Below are 18,046 nucleotides of genomic sequence, written 5' to 3' on the forward strand. Positions count from 1 at the left end.
ACGCAGCCTTGGCAGCAGGAAATCAGGAGTCTGCTGCCATTAAGTCCAACACATTTACACCAGTTGGCACTTTGGCCCTGGGGAAATGCCAGGTGTCTGGTGTGTCACATGGTCACATGGACCCAAGACAGAGAGGAAGAGAACAGCAGGAGAGGCACTCTCTGGGAAAGCAAATCTCTGCCTTGCAATCCAGGCTGGGCAGTCCAGGTTATTCATCCAAAGAAATGTGAAGAAATGGGGGAATTAAGTGGCTTCCTGAAAATGCTGATTAACAGCAGCAGGAAGAGAGGAAAAAACAATCCAAGGGAAGGTTTATAAATTCCCACAAAAAAGAGGGCCCCCTGATCCTAAAGTGGGAAAGCCTTTAGCCTTTACCACTTACCTGAGAATCACCAGGTAGAAAAGAGAATGTGGACATTTTACAGTTTGAAGAAGCTCCATCTTCCCAGTAGGAACTACCTTGACCATACCCAGACCTCTTAAGAGTTCCAGAGAACCAGCTCCCCTTGCTTGCTAATGTAGGTTGCCCTCACCTTGGACAAGAAGCAAGATTCAGAGTAGTTCTGAGCATGCAAAATCAAGTCTATGTCATTGACGCCATTTCAGACCTTTATGTATATAACTCGAGTTATATAAGAACTTCTCTTCACCAGTATCTGGCTTTCCACCCCTCTCCCTCTATGTTGTTTAAAATGTTCAGGCAGGACTATTGTTTCAGTTACTCTATAAATGTACTGTTCCTTCTAAGTATCAGCTTTTTTTCTGATTAACTGGCATCCAATCTAAACAATTTGTCCTTACTGAACTCTGCTGTTTTCTTTTCCTTTCTTCCTCTCTGCTACCTGGCTGTCCTAATTAAACATGCTTCTCTGCTTCCTCCAGGCAGTCTGTATTTTGTATATTTGCTAATTCACCCTGTGGCAGTCTTCTGATTCCTATCTGCAAAAGTTCTAAGAAGGGGAAAGGGGAGAGTTCTTAGAGCTTGATCAGTATGTTCAGTTGAATTCAAGATTGAGAGAAAAGGAATATATAATGAACTTACCTATAAGGGTGAGTTGTAAAATGAGAGCTCCCAGGGGCAAGGTAATGAACTCTTTCTTCTTGACATGTTTTGTGTGGGGATGAATAAAGAGGTTAAGACTCTATATAATAACCAAGGTTTAACCATGGGACAGGATGAAATAATTTAAGATAATGGAGAAGAGCATAGAGATAAGATTTCTGATGCCCAGTGGCCACCAAGTTTTCTCTCTTCCCTAAAGGAAGAACCAAGATAGTCTGTCCCTAAAAGCATATGCCAGGGCAGAAAAAGAAAGGACATCCAGATTGGAAAGGAAAAAGTAAATCCATCTCTGTATGCAAATGACATGATTTGGTGTATAAGAAAATCCTAAAGAATCCATACAGAAAAAACTATTAGCTAATAAATTCAGCAAGGTAGCAGAATACAAGATCATACCTAAAAATCAATTGTATTTCTATAAACTAGGAATGAATAATAAATGAAGAAAAGAATTCCACTTATAATAGCATCAAAAGGAGTAAGATAAATAGATATAATTCTAACAAAAGAAGCCCACAAGAATGGTACATTGTTAACTACAAAATGTCATTGAAAGAAATTAAAGAAGGGGTGCCTGGCAGGCTCAGTAGAGCATGTGACTCTTGATCTCACGGTTGTGAGTTCGAGCCCCATATTGAGTGTAAAAATTACTTAAAAATATAATCTTAAAAAGAAAGGCTTAAAAAGATCTAAATAAATGGAAAGAAATTTCATGTTCATGAATTGGAAGATGGAAGTTGATAATACTCCCCAAATTTATCTACAGATTGAATGCAATTCTTACCAAAATTCCAATTGCCTTTTTTAGCAGAAATTGGCAAGCTGATCCTAAAATTCATATGGAAATTCAAGTGACCCAGAATAGTCCAAACAAACTTGAAAAAGAAGCACACGCTGGAGGACTGACTTCAAAATTACTTCAGAGGCTCAATAATCAAGACAATGTAGTACCAGCATAAGGAGAGATATATACATCAATGGAGTAAAATTGAGAATATAGAAATATACCTATATATTCATAGTCAATTGACCTTTGACAAAAATACTTAGACAATTTCAATGAAGAAAGAATAGTTTTTTTCAACAAATGGTATTGGGACACCTGAATATCCACATGCAAAAGAATGTGGTTGGCCTACTACCTCACATCATATATAAATATTAACTCAAAATGGGTGAGCCAAAACTATAAGACTCTTAAGAGAAAACAAATGTGTAAATCTCTATTACCTTGGTTTAGGCAATGGTTTCTTAGATAAAATACCAAAAGCCTAAGCAACAAAAGAAAAAAAAAATTGGACTTGATCAAAATTTAAAAATAAAAAAAAGGTACTATCAAGAAAGTAAAAAAGACAGTCCACAGAATTAGAAGAAATATTTGCAAATCTATATCTGATAAGAGACTAGTACCCAGAATATAAAAGGAAGTCTTACAGGAACACCTGGCTAGCTTAGTAGGTAGAACATGTGACTTGATTTCCAGGTTGTGAGTTTAAGCCCCACATTGGGTATAGAGCTTACTTTAAAACAAAACAAAAAGGAACAATTTAACAATAAAAAGACAACCCGATTTTAAAATAAGCAAAGTATTTGAACAGACATTTCTCCAAAGAAGATACACAAATGACCAATCAGCACATGAAAAGCTGCTCAGTATCAGCTCTCAAAGAAATGCCAATCATTACCACGATGGGATACCATTCACACTCACTAGGATGGCTATAATGAAAAAGACAGTTAATACCAAGTGTTGATGAGGATGTAGAGAAACTGGAACCCTCATTTACTGCTGGAAGGGAATCTAAAATTATGCAGCTGCTTCAGAAAACAGTTTGGCAGTTCCTCAGAAGGTTAAATAAAACATAGTCACCGTATGATCCAGCAATTTTATGCTTAGTTATATACCCCCAAAAATTGAAAAGATGCCCACACAAAAACTTGTACATGAAAGTTCATGGCAACATTATATACTATACGATAGCTAAAAAGTAGAAACAATCCAAATGTCCATCAAGAGATGAATGAGCACAATGTGGCATAGCCATTTTATAGGATAGGATTCGGACACACACACACACACACACACACACACACGAATTACTGATGCCTCTACAACATGAGTAAACCTTGACAACATTATTCTAAGGGAAAGAAGCCAGACACAAAGGACCATGTACTATATGGTTCCATTTATGTGAAATGCAGCACAGGCAAATCCAGAAACAGAAACAGACTGGTGGTTGCCAGGGGTTAAGGGTAGAAATGAGGCATAGGTTTTGGTGGGGGGGGAATGATGAAATGATCTAAAGTTAGGTTGTGATGGTGGTTGCACAACTCTATGGATATGCTAAAAACCACTGAATCATACCCTTAAAGGGCAATTTTTATGGTCTATGATTATATCTCAATAAAAAAAGTATGAGAAAAAGTTCTGTTTTAATGTTTTTACCATTAATTATAAATGGCTGAGATTCAAACTCATGTATACTCAAAAAAGGCACTCCATATTTTATTAATTATATAGTGATGTGGTCTCTATTCTCAAACTGCAAGGAGACAGAGACACCACCAGTCACACAAGAAAAGACATACATTATAAACTAAAGAGTCTAGGATGATATTCTTGCTAAACCAAAGTACTTGAGAAAATTCATATACCATATTTAAAGGGGTTGAGGCCAGTGCATAAACACAAATCTAACAACCTTTTGATGCAGGAAATCCAAATTCTGAGTCCACCAGACTTACACACACAACGATACAACATTTACCGTATAGCTAGGCATGGTGCTGAGTGCCTGATAATGCATTACCTCCCTGTATCGAGAGTACATGCTATTTTTACCCCAATTTTACTGATGAGGTAATTGAATTTATTTGGAAAGAAGTTTAGCTGTGAGAGAGTGATTAATGGTGCTGTGATCCAGCTCCAGAACTGTGGTCATTAATTACTCTCTATTGGGTGTGGAGTAGATGACAAACCAAAGCCCAAAAGCATAAATTGCATATATTCAAGAGTACGCCCTGTAATATTCACTTATATTCAGAAGCAAATCTTGGTTTTAATGGCAGGGAGCTCAATTTAGGCAAAATCAAACTGCAGATGCATCTTTGTTCCAGAAGAACCCAACTCACTCCACTTCATGACCCATTTCAACCACACCTGAGTTAAGCTCACCTCTCAAATCACAGAAACATATGTGACATTTCCTTTACACTTTTCCAAACCGTACTCCACCCTCCTGTCAAGGTTTGAGATCCTTAAGGGCATCTTCTTGTTTTAGAATATCTCCTGCACCTAAGCCGTCAGTGGTTGATAAACTTACTGAAAGATCACATGTCTTGTTTTAAATTCTGCCTCTGCCACAAACTGTTGACATGTCCCGGGAGTAGGAGCTGTATTCTGTGACCTGTAGTTAACTTTGTGTGCCGCGGGCAGGCAGGCAAAGTGCTGATTCTTGTATACCAACTTTGAGGCAAATACCACAGCCTTAATTGCAGGCTCCAGGGAGCTGAGATTCTATACTGGGTTGCTGGAGGCAGCCCTCCCCCCTACTTTTCAGGACCAGGCCTGCTGGCCCTCCCTGGCCTGCTACACCCAGGCCACAGATAGCGCACAAAGGCCAAGTGTCTGCTGTGCTGACTCATGGCTGTTCTCCGTCCAGGCTAGGACAGTCTCAGGGGGGCCAGGGGCCTTCTCCCTCCCGGCCATTTCCCACAGAAGCAGTTAGTAGCCAGGACCATATCAAGCCTTAAAAAACTGGGACCAACCAGAAGAAATAAACACCACGGAGAAGTGAAAGTGAAAGGTGGGGGGGGGCGGGTGCCAAGCTGCTCATTAACAGTCCCATATCTTAGGGAATTCTGGAAAGCAGTAAGGATTCACCCTGTATTCTTTTTGTTTGTTGGTCTTATGTGTCCATATTTTTAAATTGAAGTAAAATTCACATGTCATTAAATTAACCGTTTTAAAGGAAACAATTCAGTAGCATTTAGCCCACTCACAGTATCGTGCAACCACTACCTCTAACTAGTTCCAAAGCATTTTCATTACTGAAAAAGAAGACTTTGTACCTGTGAAACAATCACTCTCCATTGTCTCCCTTCCCCCCAGTCCCTGGCAGCCACCAGTCTGCTTTCTCTATCAATATACCTATTCAGGATATTTCATATAAAGGAAATCCTACAATATGGGACTTTCTGGGTCTGGCTTCCTTCTCTTAGCATAATGCTTCCAGGGTTCGTGCACACTGCGGCCTGTGTCAGGACCTCATCCCTCTTTATTGCCAAATAATATTCCATTGTACATAATCAGTACGACTGGTTTCTCTGTTCAGCTCTTGAAGAACATTTGAGTTGTTTCCACCTTTGGGCTATTAAGTGCTGGAGTACCTGCCTTGCATTCATATGCGTATATTCCTCGGAGTGGAGTTGCTGGCCATAGGGCAATTGTGTGTGTGTGTTTAAGATTTTATTTATTTATTCATGACGCATAGAGAAAGGCAGAGACATAAGCAGAGGGAGAAGCAGACTCCCTGCAGGGAGCCTGAGGTGGGACCCGATCCCAAGATCCCAAGACCCCGAGATCGCAACCTGAGCCAAAGGTAGACCCTCAACCACTGAGCCACCCAGGTGTCCCACGGCAATGCCATGTTCAACTTTTTGTGGAACCACCAAATTGTTTTCCATAGTGACTGCAGCATTTGGCATTTCCACAAGCAAGGTGTCAGGGTCACCCTTTATTCTTAACATCTGTTCCTTTCCTCTTCCGTACTTCCCACCAAGCCAGTGTCCACAGACTTTCCTTTCCTCTAGATGGGGGGGAGGGGGGGAGGGAGTTGCACCTCTAATGGCAAGGCTATCATCAGGGAGCACTGCGCAACAGGGACCTCCCTTGCCTTAAGCTATGATCCTACTCTTGTCTTTTCCACAAACAGGACACTGTGACCAGGAACAGGCAAGGACAGGCTCCCATCACCCAGAGGCACACCCACGAGAGCCATTTAAGTAATCTCATAAAACCACCCTCCTGCGCCCTCCAACACCTCCCATCCCCGCACAGAACATTCCATCAAATCGTCTGCGTCGTCAAAGCTGAGCGCAGAAAGGACGCGTCCCGGTGTGGAAGCTGCCCGCCCTGGCCCCGACCTGCAGGCAGCTCTGGACCGTCGGCTCCAGCGCGCAGATCTGGGCAGACGCAGCGCCTCGGCCGCGTCCCGCCCGCCCAGCCCCCTCAGCCAACGAGCCTGCCCGGCCCGGCCCGGCGGTGGCAGACGTGAATGGAGAGGAAGAGCCTCCTTCCACCCCCTCCCTCCGGGGTTACTGCCGGTCACAGAGCTATTTACATTTACAACAGCCCGACAGCGCCTGATCAGGCCGCGGCCAATCGGCGGCCCCCAAGCTTGTCTGATCGGTCTGCGCCAATCAGGAGGCGCTGTGCTTGCGGCCACTCCGAGTCCAGGCCCGCGTCGCCTCTTTTGGGGAGGGGAGGCTGACTCAGAGCTCGGCTCTCCTAGGCCTCAGTCTGCCGTTCTCAGGAATGGGGAAAAAGACCGAAAGAGCGAGCGTAGCTGGCAAGACGTCTTGCCCTATAGAGCTCCCGGGGAGTTTTACACAGGGATGGAGAACACCGCTCTGTTCCTTACCAGCCAGGCCCGTGCCTCTCCGCTGCGAGGGGATGCGAGGACAGATTTGAACCTCCCTCACTGCCAGCCCCTCCCTAATTTAGGGCTACCCTTATGGGCTCTTAAACCCACGGCTGGTTTTGGAGGTGGTGTGAGCCCTCGTTAACCGGGACCGACCGGTAGGCAGAGCTAGGTTTGATCTCGTCTGCAATCGTGCAAACACCTGCCGTGTATGAAGCAGGGCGCAAAGACTCAGCAAGTCAGGCTGAGGATTGGGTAGTCACAGGGTAAAGCGGGAGCGCGAACGTGTTCGGGGTACAGTTCCTGGCTGATGTAACCCGAGCATAAGGGAGGAGTGGGAGAGTGGGAGGGGAAGACCAGAAATCCGGCCCCGAGAGCTTAGGCTTGCTTCTGCAAGAGATTGGGAGCCATCGGGTACTTTCAAGCAGAAGAGGAAAATCCTCTCTGTTTCAGAAACTTAACTGGTGGGAACATAAAGAGCAGATCCAAAGAGGACCAGATTAGGGCCTGGAAGATTAGTTAGCAGGTCATGGAACCTAAAATCCAGGATAGTCCTAGCAGAAATAGGTAAGAAGGGCACAGGCTGGGAGGCATTTTGGAGTCAAATCAGTAGCACTTAATTGATTGGAAATGTGAGATGAGAGAGGACTCAAAGAGGACTTTCAGGTTCCTCTCTTCAGTGACTGCAAGAGTTAGCACCTCCAACTCACTGACATTTACAGAGGTGGGGGTGGGGAAAGGGCAGAAGGGGATCTAGGGGGAGAGAGAGAAAAGAAACAGATTTGAAAAAGGAACAGGAATTCAATTTTTGACATGTGAAGTTTGAGTTACCAGAAGAACATCCACCTGGAAATAGTTCCCAGGAGATGGTAGGGAATAACCATCTTGGTCTTCAGAAAAGAAACAGAGATGAGATCCAAAGAGTGTACCGGTGAAACTAGAAAGGAAATGATCACCCAGGAAGGGATTACAGGTAAGAAGATTCAAGGACAGAATCTTGGGAAGTACCAACACTTAACAGGTAGAAAGAGGACACAGAGTTAGCAAAACAAGAAATATCAGATATGAAGAAAACTAGATTAGTATAATAGAAATTTAAAAAAATAATAGTTCTAGGGTGTCTGGGTGACTCAGTTGGCAGAGTATCTGCCTTTGGCTCAGGTCATGATCCTAGGGTGCTGGGATCCTGCCCCACTTCGGGCTCCCTGCTCAGCAGAGAGCCTGCTTCTCCCTCTCCCTCTGCTGTTCCCCCTGCTTGTGTTCTCTCTGTCAAATAAATAAATAAAATCTTTTATTATTTTTTTTAAAGATTTTATTTATTTATTCATGAGAGACACAGAGAGAGAGGCAGAGAGATAGAGGGAGAAGCAGGCTCCTCACAGGGAGCCTGATGCGGGATCACACCCTGAGCCAAAGGCGGACGCTCAACCGCTGAGCCACCCAGGTGTCCCAAATAAAATATTAAAAAAAAAATCTAGGACGAGGGAGCTTGGACATTGTAAGAAATAGATATCTGACAAAAGGACTTTGGTTAAATAAATTATGAAACAGTAATTTAATGGACTATGATACAGACATTAAAATCATGTTGTAAAACTATGAATTGCTATCAAAAGATGTTTAACACATCATGTTAAGAGAAACATTCAAGTTAAGAAAATAGTATATACAAAATTATCCAATTAAAAAAATACATAGGTGACTACAAAAGGGCATAAGGACACTTAGGGTGAAGAAGCTGTTCTGGATCACAACCCTAAGTGTGAGGCTGTATACAATTACCGAAATCCTCAAACCACAATGCCTTACAAAGGATTTGGGGTGGGGACTGTTGATGGTATCACTTCATGAGTTTGTTCTGGGAATTAAATGGTACAGTGCCTGGAATACAAGAAGGACTCAATCAAGAGAAAAGGAAGGGTAACCCAGACCACTGCATGGAGGAAGAAACACTGGACCCAAGGCCTGGAAGGATGACTACAGTGGCCCTCCAAAGCAAAACCCAGAATAAACACACACACATCTCCTGGAGTAGGTCCAGACAAAAAAGTGGAAGAAACTGAGTGCTTTTAGTAGTACTGTTAGACTGAAGAAAAGGAAGAGGGACATGGTATAGATGAGAGGACTTGGTGACTTAATATATGCACAGAAGAGAGAAACCTATTGATTCTTGCTCTGGAGGGTGGGATAAAGGAGGGAAACTATGCTGCAATGAGTGTAGCCTGTGTTATTATGAAGGATACTGCTATGAATACTCATATATAAGTTTTTGTGTGTATGTATGTTTTCAATTATTTTGGATATAGATCTAGGAGAGTTGCTGGGTCATACAGTAACTCTATGTTTAACCCCAAGGAACCCGATATAGTTTTCCAAAATCACCATCTTATATTCCTACCAGCAGTGTGTGAGGGTTCCAATTTCTCTGCATCCTTGCCAACACTTACTATTATCTTCCTTTTGATTATGGCCATTCTAATGAGTACGAAGTGGTATCTCATCATGGTTTTGATTGGCATTTTGCTAATGACTAATGATATTGAGCATCTTTTCATGTGCTTATTGGTAATTTACATATCTTCTTTGGAGAAATGTCTTCAAATCTTTTGCCCATTTTAAAATTGGATTATTGGGAAGCCCGGGTGGCTCTGCGGTTTGGCACCTGCCTTATGCCTGGGGTTCCTGGAGTTCCGGGGTCGGGTCCCGCCTCCGGCTCCCTGTGTGGAGCCTGCTTCTCCCTCTGCCTGTGTCTCTGCCCCCCGCCTCTCATGAATAAATAAATAAAATCTTTAAAAATAATAATAAAAATTTAAAAAATAAAATTGGATTATTTTTTAAAAACTGTTGCATCATGAGTTCTTTATATATTCTTGATGCTAGTCTCTTATCAGATATATATTATGCAGATACTTCTCTCTTTTTGTGCTTTGTGTTTTTACTTTCTAGGTAGTATCTTTTGAAGCACAGCTTTTAAATTTTTGATGATGTCCAATTTACTTTTTTTTATTACTTATACTTTTGATGTCAAATCTATGAAATCATCACCTGATTCAAGGTCCCAAGGATTTACATTTAACTTTTCTTTTAAGAGTTTTATAGTTTTAGCTCTTACATTTAGGTCTTTGATCATTTTTGATTTAATCTTTGTCCATGGTGTGAGGTATCTCCATAATTTTAAGAGCGTAAACAGGTCCTGAGAGCAAAATGTTTGAGATTCAGTGATTTACTTCTTTGAGCCTCAGTTTCGCATCTTTAAAATGGTGACTATATTTGACTTACCATCTCCTAATGCAACTATGTCAAAGGAAATGATAGAAATGATTGGACATGATAAGCACTCTTCAAATATAAGCCATCATTACTGCCAACATTTATGTTGTCTGTCAACCTGTTGAAAATCCTTGAGCCCTTCTTAATCTCTTCCTGTCACAGCACTTTGCTCATACTAGACACATAGCAGATCCTCAGTAAATATTTGTTGGTGAACAGACTGATATAGCATAAACAATCTTGCCTGTGTTCTCAGGGAGGTAGAAAGAGAAGAATTTACTTTTTTGGCAGTCACTCCTCAGCCACTTCCTGCTATCAACTGGTTAAGCTTGCAGTTAACTTATAGTCGTTTTCACTTGAACTGTTATGCTAAATCTTCTATATGTTATATTTATGAAATTTAGTTTTTTGAAAAGAACTATGGGACTTTAAAATTATTTCTGGTAAGTTTCATTTATTTGCTAATCCTAAATTTGGAACCTATTGAGAGCATTTTGAATCCTAATTCTTTCTTCTGAGATATTAAATATCTGTTCTAGCTTTAATTGAAGATAGAATAAGCACTCCTCCCCTCAAATAAGAGGGATGTCTAGGTCAGAGCCAAGGACAGCATAAAATGTTTTGTCTTCTTTTCAATTAATCTAAAATGAGACTTTCTTCTCTCTTGAGTACTGTGCAATGAATGGATGAGCCCACCTGATCTACCACATTCACTCCATCCTCCAACCAGTTCCCTTATTTATGTCATAGACTGGCCTTAGACTCAGAGCCAATAGAATAGTCAGTGATGAGAAAGGAAAAATAAAATATTTGAGAATTTTGTAGATTAAGGGTAATATTCTGTACAAAAATTAACTATTGCTGATAGGACCTGTCTTTTTTTTCTTTTGGATATTAGTTTCTATTGGTTGAGCAGATTATACTGTAATCGGCTTTATTTAATTTATTTTTTAAAATTTTATTTAAATTCAATTACTTAACATTCAATGTATTACTGATTTCAGAGGTAGAGGTCAGTGATTCATCAGTCTTATATAATAGTGCTCATAACATCACGTGCCCTCCTTAATGTCTATCACTCAATTACCCCATCCCTCCACCCACCTCCCCTCCAGGAACCCTCAGTTTGTTTCCTATGATTGAGAGTCTTTTATGGTTTGTCTCTCTTTCTGAATTTTTCCTCTCTTCCTGTCTTTTATCCATGGTGAAGGCAACACAGTGAGGTGAAAAGGTAACAAAAATAGTTACCCACGTGTTGAAGAGTTATCAGGTGTGGGTGTTTGCCAAAAGCAGACAGACCCTGAGGCCATTCTTGACTCTAAAGGAGGAGATCTTAGAGAAAGAAGGAGAAGGTACATTTAGAATCAAGGGTTTTGAAATCAAGACACTCAGTGAAATGTAAGGAATGAAATGCATGAGGAGAGACAATCTAGTTTTGATGTTTGTAACTTTAGTAGAAAACCTTTAAATTGCCTAGAGTTGTACACCAATAATAGATTAAAAATGACCCAGGGCTCCTAACAAGATCCTGAGACAACAGATCCCAGACTCAACCAGTGTCTCCCTTTCTTCTCTTCGTGCCCTGGTTTAGGTGTTGAGGTGTGGCAGTTTTGGGGAGAGGTTGGTGAGATATAAGATAAGGCAATAATCGTGATTGTAGATGTGGTGGTGTAGGGGGGAATGTCCCAATGGGCTTTGTTCACTTGAAAAGTCTCTATACTATAGTCTCTTTACATTTTGTTTTTATTTTTTTTTTGTTTTTATTTTATATGTAAGTTACACGTATACATAGTTTAAAGGGTCAAATCATTTTATAAGGCTTATTTTGAAAATAGCAATACCCCATCCACTTCTCTTTACCATGCTTATAAGGCTACTTATGGATTTAACTTTTTTATACATTATTTAGTGACTCCCACCATGGAAGATGAGACTTTCACCTTCTTCACAACCACTGCTACTCCCACCACCACTGCCACTCCCACCACCACCACATACTACTCGTTCACATAGGTATGTGCATGCTTCACTTTTCCTGTCCTCCCAGTACAGTTGTGTTTTAATTTTTGATTGTATCAATATTCAGTGTTGATATTACCATGACTGTGTAAATACTGTTCATACATGAGCCACATAATACATCCATGATGATTTCTCTCCTGCACGCTTTTTTTCTCTGAACCTAATGTTTGCCTATTTTTTTTCTTTTAGTTTTTCTAGGCACTTATCATTAATTCAATCCAAACTCCCTACCAGTGGTCTATATCTGTTATTACATTTGGTTACATTGGGAATTCTATCAATCTCATCTTCTAAAAGAGATATCTCCTGGAACCTTCTCACCAGCTCCACCCTGGACTGGCTGCTCTCCAAGCCTGCTGCCTAGCTTTCATTTGGCCAGTTCTCTTCAGCATCTTTCTAGAGTCTCTTTTCTTCTCTTCTACTTTGGATTTCCTGCTCCTGGATCCTTTGTGTTTCTCTTTCTTGGTTTCTTTTGATCTTGGAGAAGCCCCTGCTCTAATAGTCTCATGGAAAAGATTGTTCTTAAGATATTCCCTTTGTCTTCCATTTTCCAAAATGTCGTGATAATATGCCTTTGTATGGATCCATTTTCATTCAGTATCAAGGCCTTGGAGGACTCTTTCAATCTAGAAATGCTTGTCCTTCCATTCTGAGAATTTTTAAAAATTATTTCCTCCCTTTTCATCCCCCTCTTTCTGTCTCAGCTCCAGAATTGATCCTCCATTTTTAAAAAAACTTTCTCTTTTATTTTCCATGTCTTTTTCTTTTGCTTGGTTTTCTAGGAGGTTTCCTCAATTTCATCTTACAAACCTTGTATTGAGTTTTTAAGATCTGCTATCATACTTTAATTGGCAAAAGTTCTTTTGGATTTTCCTTTTTATTGCATCTTATCTTGTTCCATGGATGGAATGGTTTCTTTTTTACCTTTGAGATTATTAATGATAGTTTGAGGGAATATTTTTCTTCTCACTGCATAGTCTCTTGTCCTCTGAGTTTTTTGTTCCTGTTTTCTTGTTTTGGCAAATCTGTTTCTGCAGATAACTGATGACCCTTGGCTGTCTATTCATGTATCTAGTAAGGCACCAAAAAGACAATCAGAGGCTCTGAGCATGTGATAGGGCACATTCGAAGCAAGCAGATCTTTGTGTTCCTGACTAGACTGTTTCTTTGTGTCATTCCAATACTATATCATAATTTTTTTTTTCTGTAGGCTGTCAGAATCTGCAAAGAAGCTTCTCTCAGTCTCCTGCTTGAATATTTCAGCCTGGCTGCCAGCATTTTAGAAGCTGAAAGAAGAGAAGAGACTGAGGAATGTAAGCTTCAGTGTATATTCTACTTAACCGTCACTTTTAAAATATAATACTGTGTAGTTTCTGTCTCCTAGTTAGATCTGGACTGATACAGCACTCTGCCCTTAGAAGGATCTGGTGTTCCCCAGTCAAGAGATTCTTGATTACAATCCTACCAGTGAATAAAGCTCCAGTGTTTTGCCTGGAGTCTGGGGAATCTCGTCACAACAGAACAATTACCCTGACCTTAGCCATACCTTTACATCATTCCTTGCCCACTCCCCAATTCCAAAGGTAGCTGGTACCACCAAATCTTGACTCATTTTGGATTCTTCAGTGTAAATCACATTGCTTCTTGGGTATCCCCACTGCCTGCTTAAGCTTTAGCTTTCTGGGTTCTACTAAGGCAGTTAATCCCTCAACTGCCTGTTTTCCAGTTTCCAAAGTCTTGTCATGATCCTTTTTCCCATTTTGACCTTCTGGGATTATGCCTTAGAAAAAAAAATCCCCTTCCTGTTGATTTACTAGGGTTTGGAAAGGGAGCAAAGGCATGTGTTCAAAACTTCTTCCTTGTCTTGAAACTCTGCTGCAGCTTCTCAGAACCTATTTATTGGGTGCCTCATATAGATTAGGTACTTTTTAAACACTTGGGATACATCAATGAACAAAACAGAATATCCCTGAACTTGTGGAATTTGTATTCTACTGTGTGTGTGGAGGGAGAGATAATAAAAATTAAACCTAAATATATATATTACATAATAGGTATTATATAGGTAAACTAAAATGTGCAGGAAGCAATGGAGAATTAAAAGTAATGGACAGGGGAACAGACTGAAGAATTTAGAGTGATCAAGGTAGGTGGCACTGAGAAAGTATAATTTGAGCAAAGGCTTAAGGGAATTACAGTCATAAATATGTATATTCCTTTTTTTAAAATTTTTATTTATTTATGATAGTCACAGAGAGAGAGAGAGAGAGAGAGGCAGAGACAGAGGGAGAAGCAGGCTCCATGCACCGGGAGCCCGACGTGGGATTCGATCCCGGGTCTCCAGGATCGTGCCCTGGGCCAAAGGCAGGCACCAAACTGCTGCACCACCCAGGGATCCCCTAAATATGTATATTCCTAATAGGATGTGTTTCTACATATTTTCCACAAGTTTTACCCTCTCTTTATTCTTAGGCTGAAGGTAGACTGATGTCTTCTCTTTATTTTGCACCCTCACTGCACCTGGCATATAATTTTGCAAAGGATGTAACATCACTGTCTTCCTAAGTGCCTGGAGAGACATTTGAACCTAGGGGCTGACTTGCCATATTCCTTTAGTTAAGACACTATCGAAATCTCAGTATCTTCATTGTATGTGGAATAATAATAAACTGCTGGATCTCCTTCTCTTCCTGGAAGCTAGTATCTGCAAGCTTCTAAGATTAGTAAAGGAAACATACAATGAAAATAGAGGTATTATAATAACATTTTATTTTATTTTATTATATAATAACATTTTAAGTGATGAACAAATGACAGCCCACGTTTTTTGTTTGTTTGTTTGTTTGTTTTTCTTTTGGCAGGGAGAAAATATTCAACTTATCCTGGACATTAGATTAGATTTACGTCAGGGTACATTGAGGTAAGTTTGACCTTACCATTCCCATTCACCCATCCTCAAGCCTCAACCCACTTTTTTACAGGATGACTTCACAATCAAATGGCCAAGTAATGTTCTTCTGTTAAGAGTCACAATACAAGGAAATCTTAAGTGAATATTTACATGCCTGGCACTATGCTGGTGCTGTTGATACTCATATGCCTGATGAGACATAAGTTATTAGCCCTATTTTCTTTTCTCTTCTTTTATTTTTTTTTAAGTAGGCTCCATACCCAGCATGGAGCCCAACTTGGGGCTTGAACTCACAACCCTGAGATCGAGACCTGAGCTGAGATCAGGAGTCGGGCACTTAACTAAGCCACCTACACACCCCCAAGTCCTATTTTCGAATAAGGACTTTGAATCTCAGGAGATAAAATAACTTGTCTAAAGTCACACTGCTAATAAGTGGCATAACCAGAAATCAACTCATGTCAGTGATTTCTGAGCACAAGCCCTTTTTGCACACGACATTGTCTTCTTAGGACAGACTCCCAGAATTGCATTTTAGAACATTTTATGATTCATCAAATGCAGATACTAAATTGAAGAATTTTTGAAATGTGAGCAAACTAAGCTTACAAAAATAAACCAAATGCTACTTTATTTAGTAGGTGTTTTAATATGGGTTCTCCAGAGAAAGAACCAATGGAATATCCATCTTTCTCCTCTCTCTCTCTCTCTCTCTCTCTCTCTCTCTCTCAATAGATAGATTTACTATAAGGAATTGGCTCACATGATTATGGAGGCTGAATAGTCAAGATCTACAAAAGTCAAGACCTGCAGTAAAGAAACTAGAGACCCAGGAGAGCTGATGGTATACTTCCAGAGTCCAAAGAAGGGAAGACCCATGTCCCAGCTTGAAGACAGTCAGGAAAAAAAAAAAGACTTCTTTCTTACTCAGCCTTCTATTCTATTCAGGCTTTCAGCAGATTGGATGGAGGCCCACCCACACTGGAGAGAGCATTCTTTCTTACTCAGTGTACTGAGTCGAATGTTAATCTCACTCAAAAAAATCTTCACAGAGACATCCAGAATAATGTTTAACCATATATCTGGGTGCCCTGTGACCCAACCAAGTTGACACAAAATTAGCTATCACAGTAGGTAATAAATTTAGAAAATTTGTTTCTCTAAGATAAACTATGGGAAAAGAAATAGACATGGTTTTTTTAATACATGGTGTAAATACTTTATTTGTTGCATTGATGTATCTGTTGAATATTGTGTGTTTTTTACATACATTTTTAAATGGTTTGGAAAAATTCATTGGCAAAAGCATAAATATCTCTTCAGAGCATGTGGGATGAGGTTGGGGGGCTGAGGGTAATCCTGATTTCTTCCCGTCATTTTGAGTGCTGTCAAAATAGTATTTTCAACTCCAATGATTTTCATTTTACCCTCTAATACACTAAAACAAATAATATAATTTCAACTTAGAGCCTCCAAGTCCAGGTTCCTTACATTCCTCATTTTCAAATCAATTTAATTAAATTTGTCTTTCCTATTGGTCTAACATGCAAGTGCTACATGAATTATGAATATACAAAATCTGCCCCAATAGAGTCAAGGCCCTTATAAAAACTCCCTGGATTACATCTCCTTCCCTACCTTCCTGAATTTAATATTCATTCTTCCCAAGCATTAAAAAGAATGCTGTTTTACAGTATTTTAATCTTTATATAAAAGACAACATAGCAATTCTCCTGCAGCCTTGGGTTCTTTTTCTCCATTCAATACTAAATTTATCATATTCACCCATATTGATATACCTGTAATAATTCACTATATGTAACTGATATTAATATAATACAACTAATGTTATTCATTATTGATCTATAGTTAACTATCTATAGTTATCCATTCTCCTCCTGATGGACATTGATTTGATTCCAACTTTTAGCAATGAACATTCTATATCTGTCTCATTGTGTAAATGAGCAAAAGTTTCTCTAGAATTAGAATTTCTGGGTCACAAAATATGAGCATCTTTCATTTTATTAGATGTTGATAAATTGGTTCCCCCAAAATGGTTGTACCAATGTATAGCCTCAGCAGCAGCACAGAAGAGTTTCCACTGCTCCACTTAACTCACCAACACTTGATAGTGTTGGACCCATTTTCCAACTTAACTTTTGTAGCTTTAACTCCCACTGCTCTCCTTCATGCATCTTTGATTTCAGCCAAATTGTAGCGTTCACTCACTCACTCACTCACTGTTCATATCCCTGAATGTATTCTGTAATTTATTTCCCTTCTCCCTCCAATAATTACTGAGTAGGTATCCTGTGTCAGAAACCCTGCTAAATGATAGGAAAACAAACGTGAAAAGACATGGTTCCTGCCCTAAGGAACTTTACAGTTTCCTGGAGACTTGTAAACAACAATTAGAATATAATTGTCACAATGAAAGTTGGTACAAATTACAGTATGCAATAAGGCAGAATGAGCACACAAATCTACCTTTGTTTGGGGCAGGGGAGGGAAGAGGGACAGAGAGATAGAGGAGAAGGGGGAGGAGATAGTTTGGCCACGTTTTTACCAAGGCCTATGTCTTCCCAGAAGATCTCATCCGGTACCTGGCCAGCTCAAAAGTCAGCTCCCTACAAAATGTCCCAAACATTACATCGTCTTGCAGTGTAGATATTTGTATATGTATTGCTTATCTCCTCTGCTACATTATAAACTCATTCGCAGATGTTATTGACCTCTTAGGAATCTATGTATCTCCCATACAGACTAGACTATTGCTGACACACACTGTGTATTCAGTAAATGCTTGCTGAGTGAAAGACTGAAACAAAGGAGTAGAGGCTACATCATTTGGCTCCCATTTGCACAGATACTTGACCCTTCAAACATTTTAGGTAATTGCTAAATCAGACTACTTATTGCTATTGTCAAAGGAAGACTTCAAAACAACCAAACAAACAAATTCTTTTTAAGGTCATCTGCCCTATTCCATGGTGCAAAAAACATGTTATGTAACATTATACAATCTGGCCAACCAAGAGGGCTTTCTCTAGTCTTCTGTTTCTTGCTTCCTTAATAAACTCTACATTCTCCTTTCAAAAGATTTTGCCAACACTAATTCATTACCACTGTACC

At 40.0% G+C, this 18,046-nt stretch overlaps 1 long non-coding RNA gene across 1 annotated transcript; it reads left to right on the top strand.

Moving 5' to 3' along the window:
- Window positions 1–12,411: 12,411 nt before the first annotated feature.
- LOC112672196 (uncharacterized) lies at window positions 12,412–17,441 on the top strand. Its single transcript, XR_003144096.3, has 3 exons — window positions 12,412–13,313; window positions 14,862–14,920; window positions 15,647–17,441. It is a non-coding gene; the product is annotated as an uncharacterized LOC112672196 (long non-coding RNA).
- The last annotated feature ends 605 nt before the right edge of the window (window positions 17,442–18,046 follow it).

The sequence above is a fragment of the Canis lupus genome, chromosome 28, assembly GCF_003254725.2.
Source record: "Canis lupus dingo isolate Sandy chromosome 28, ASM325472v2, whole genome shotgun sequence".
NCBI lineage: Eukaryota > Metazoa > Chordata > Mammalia > Carnivora > Canidae > Canis > Canis lupus.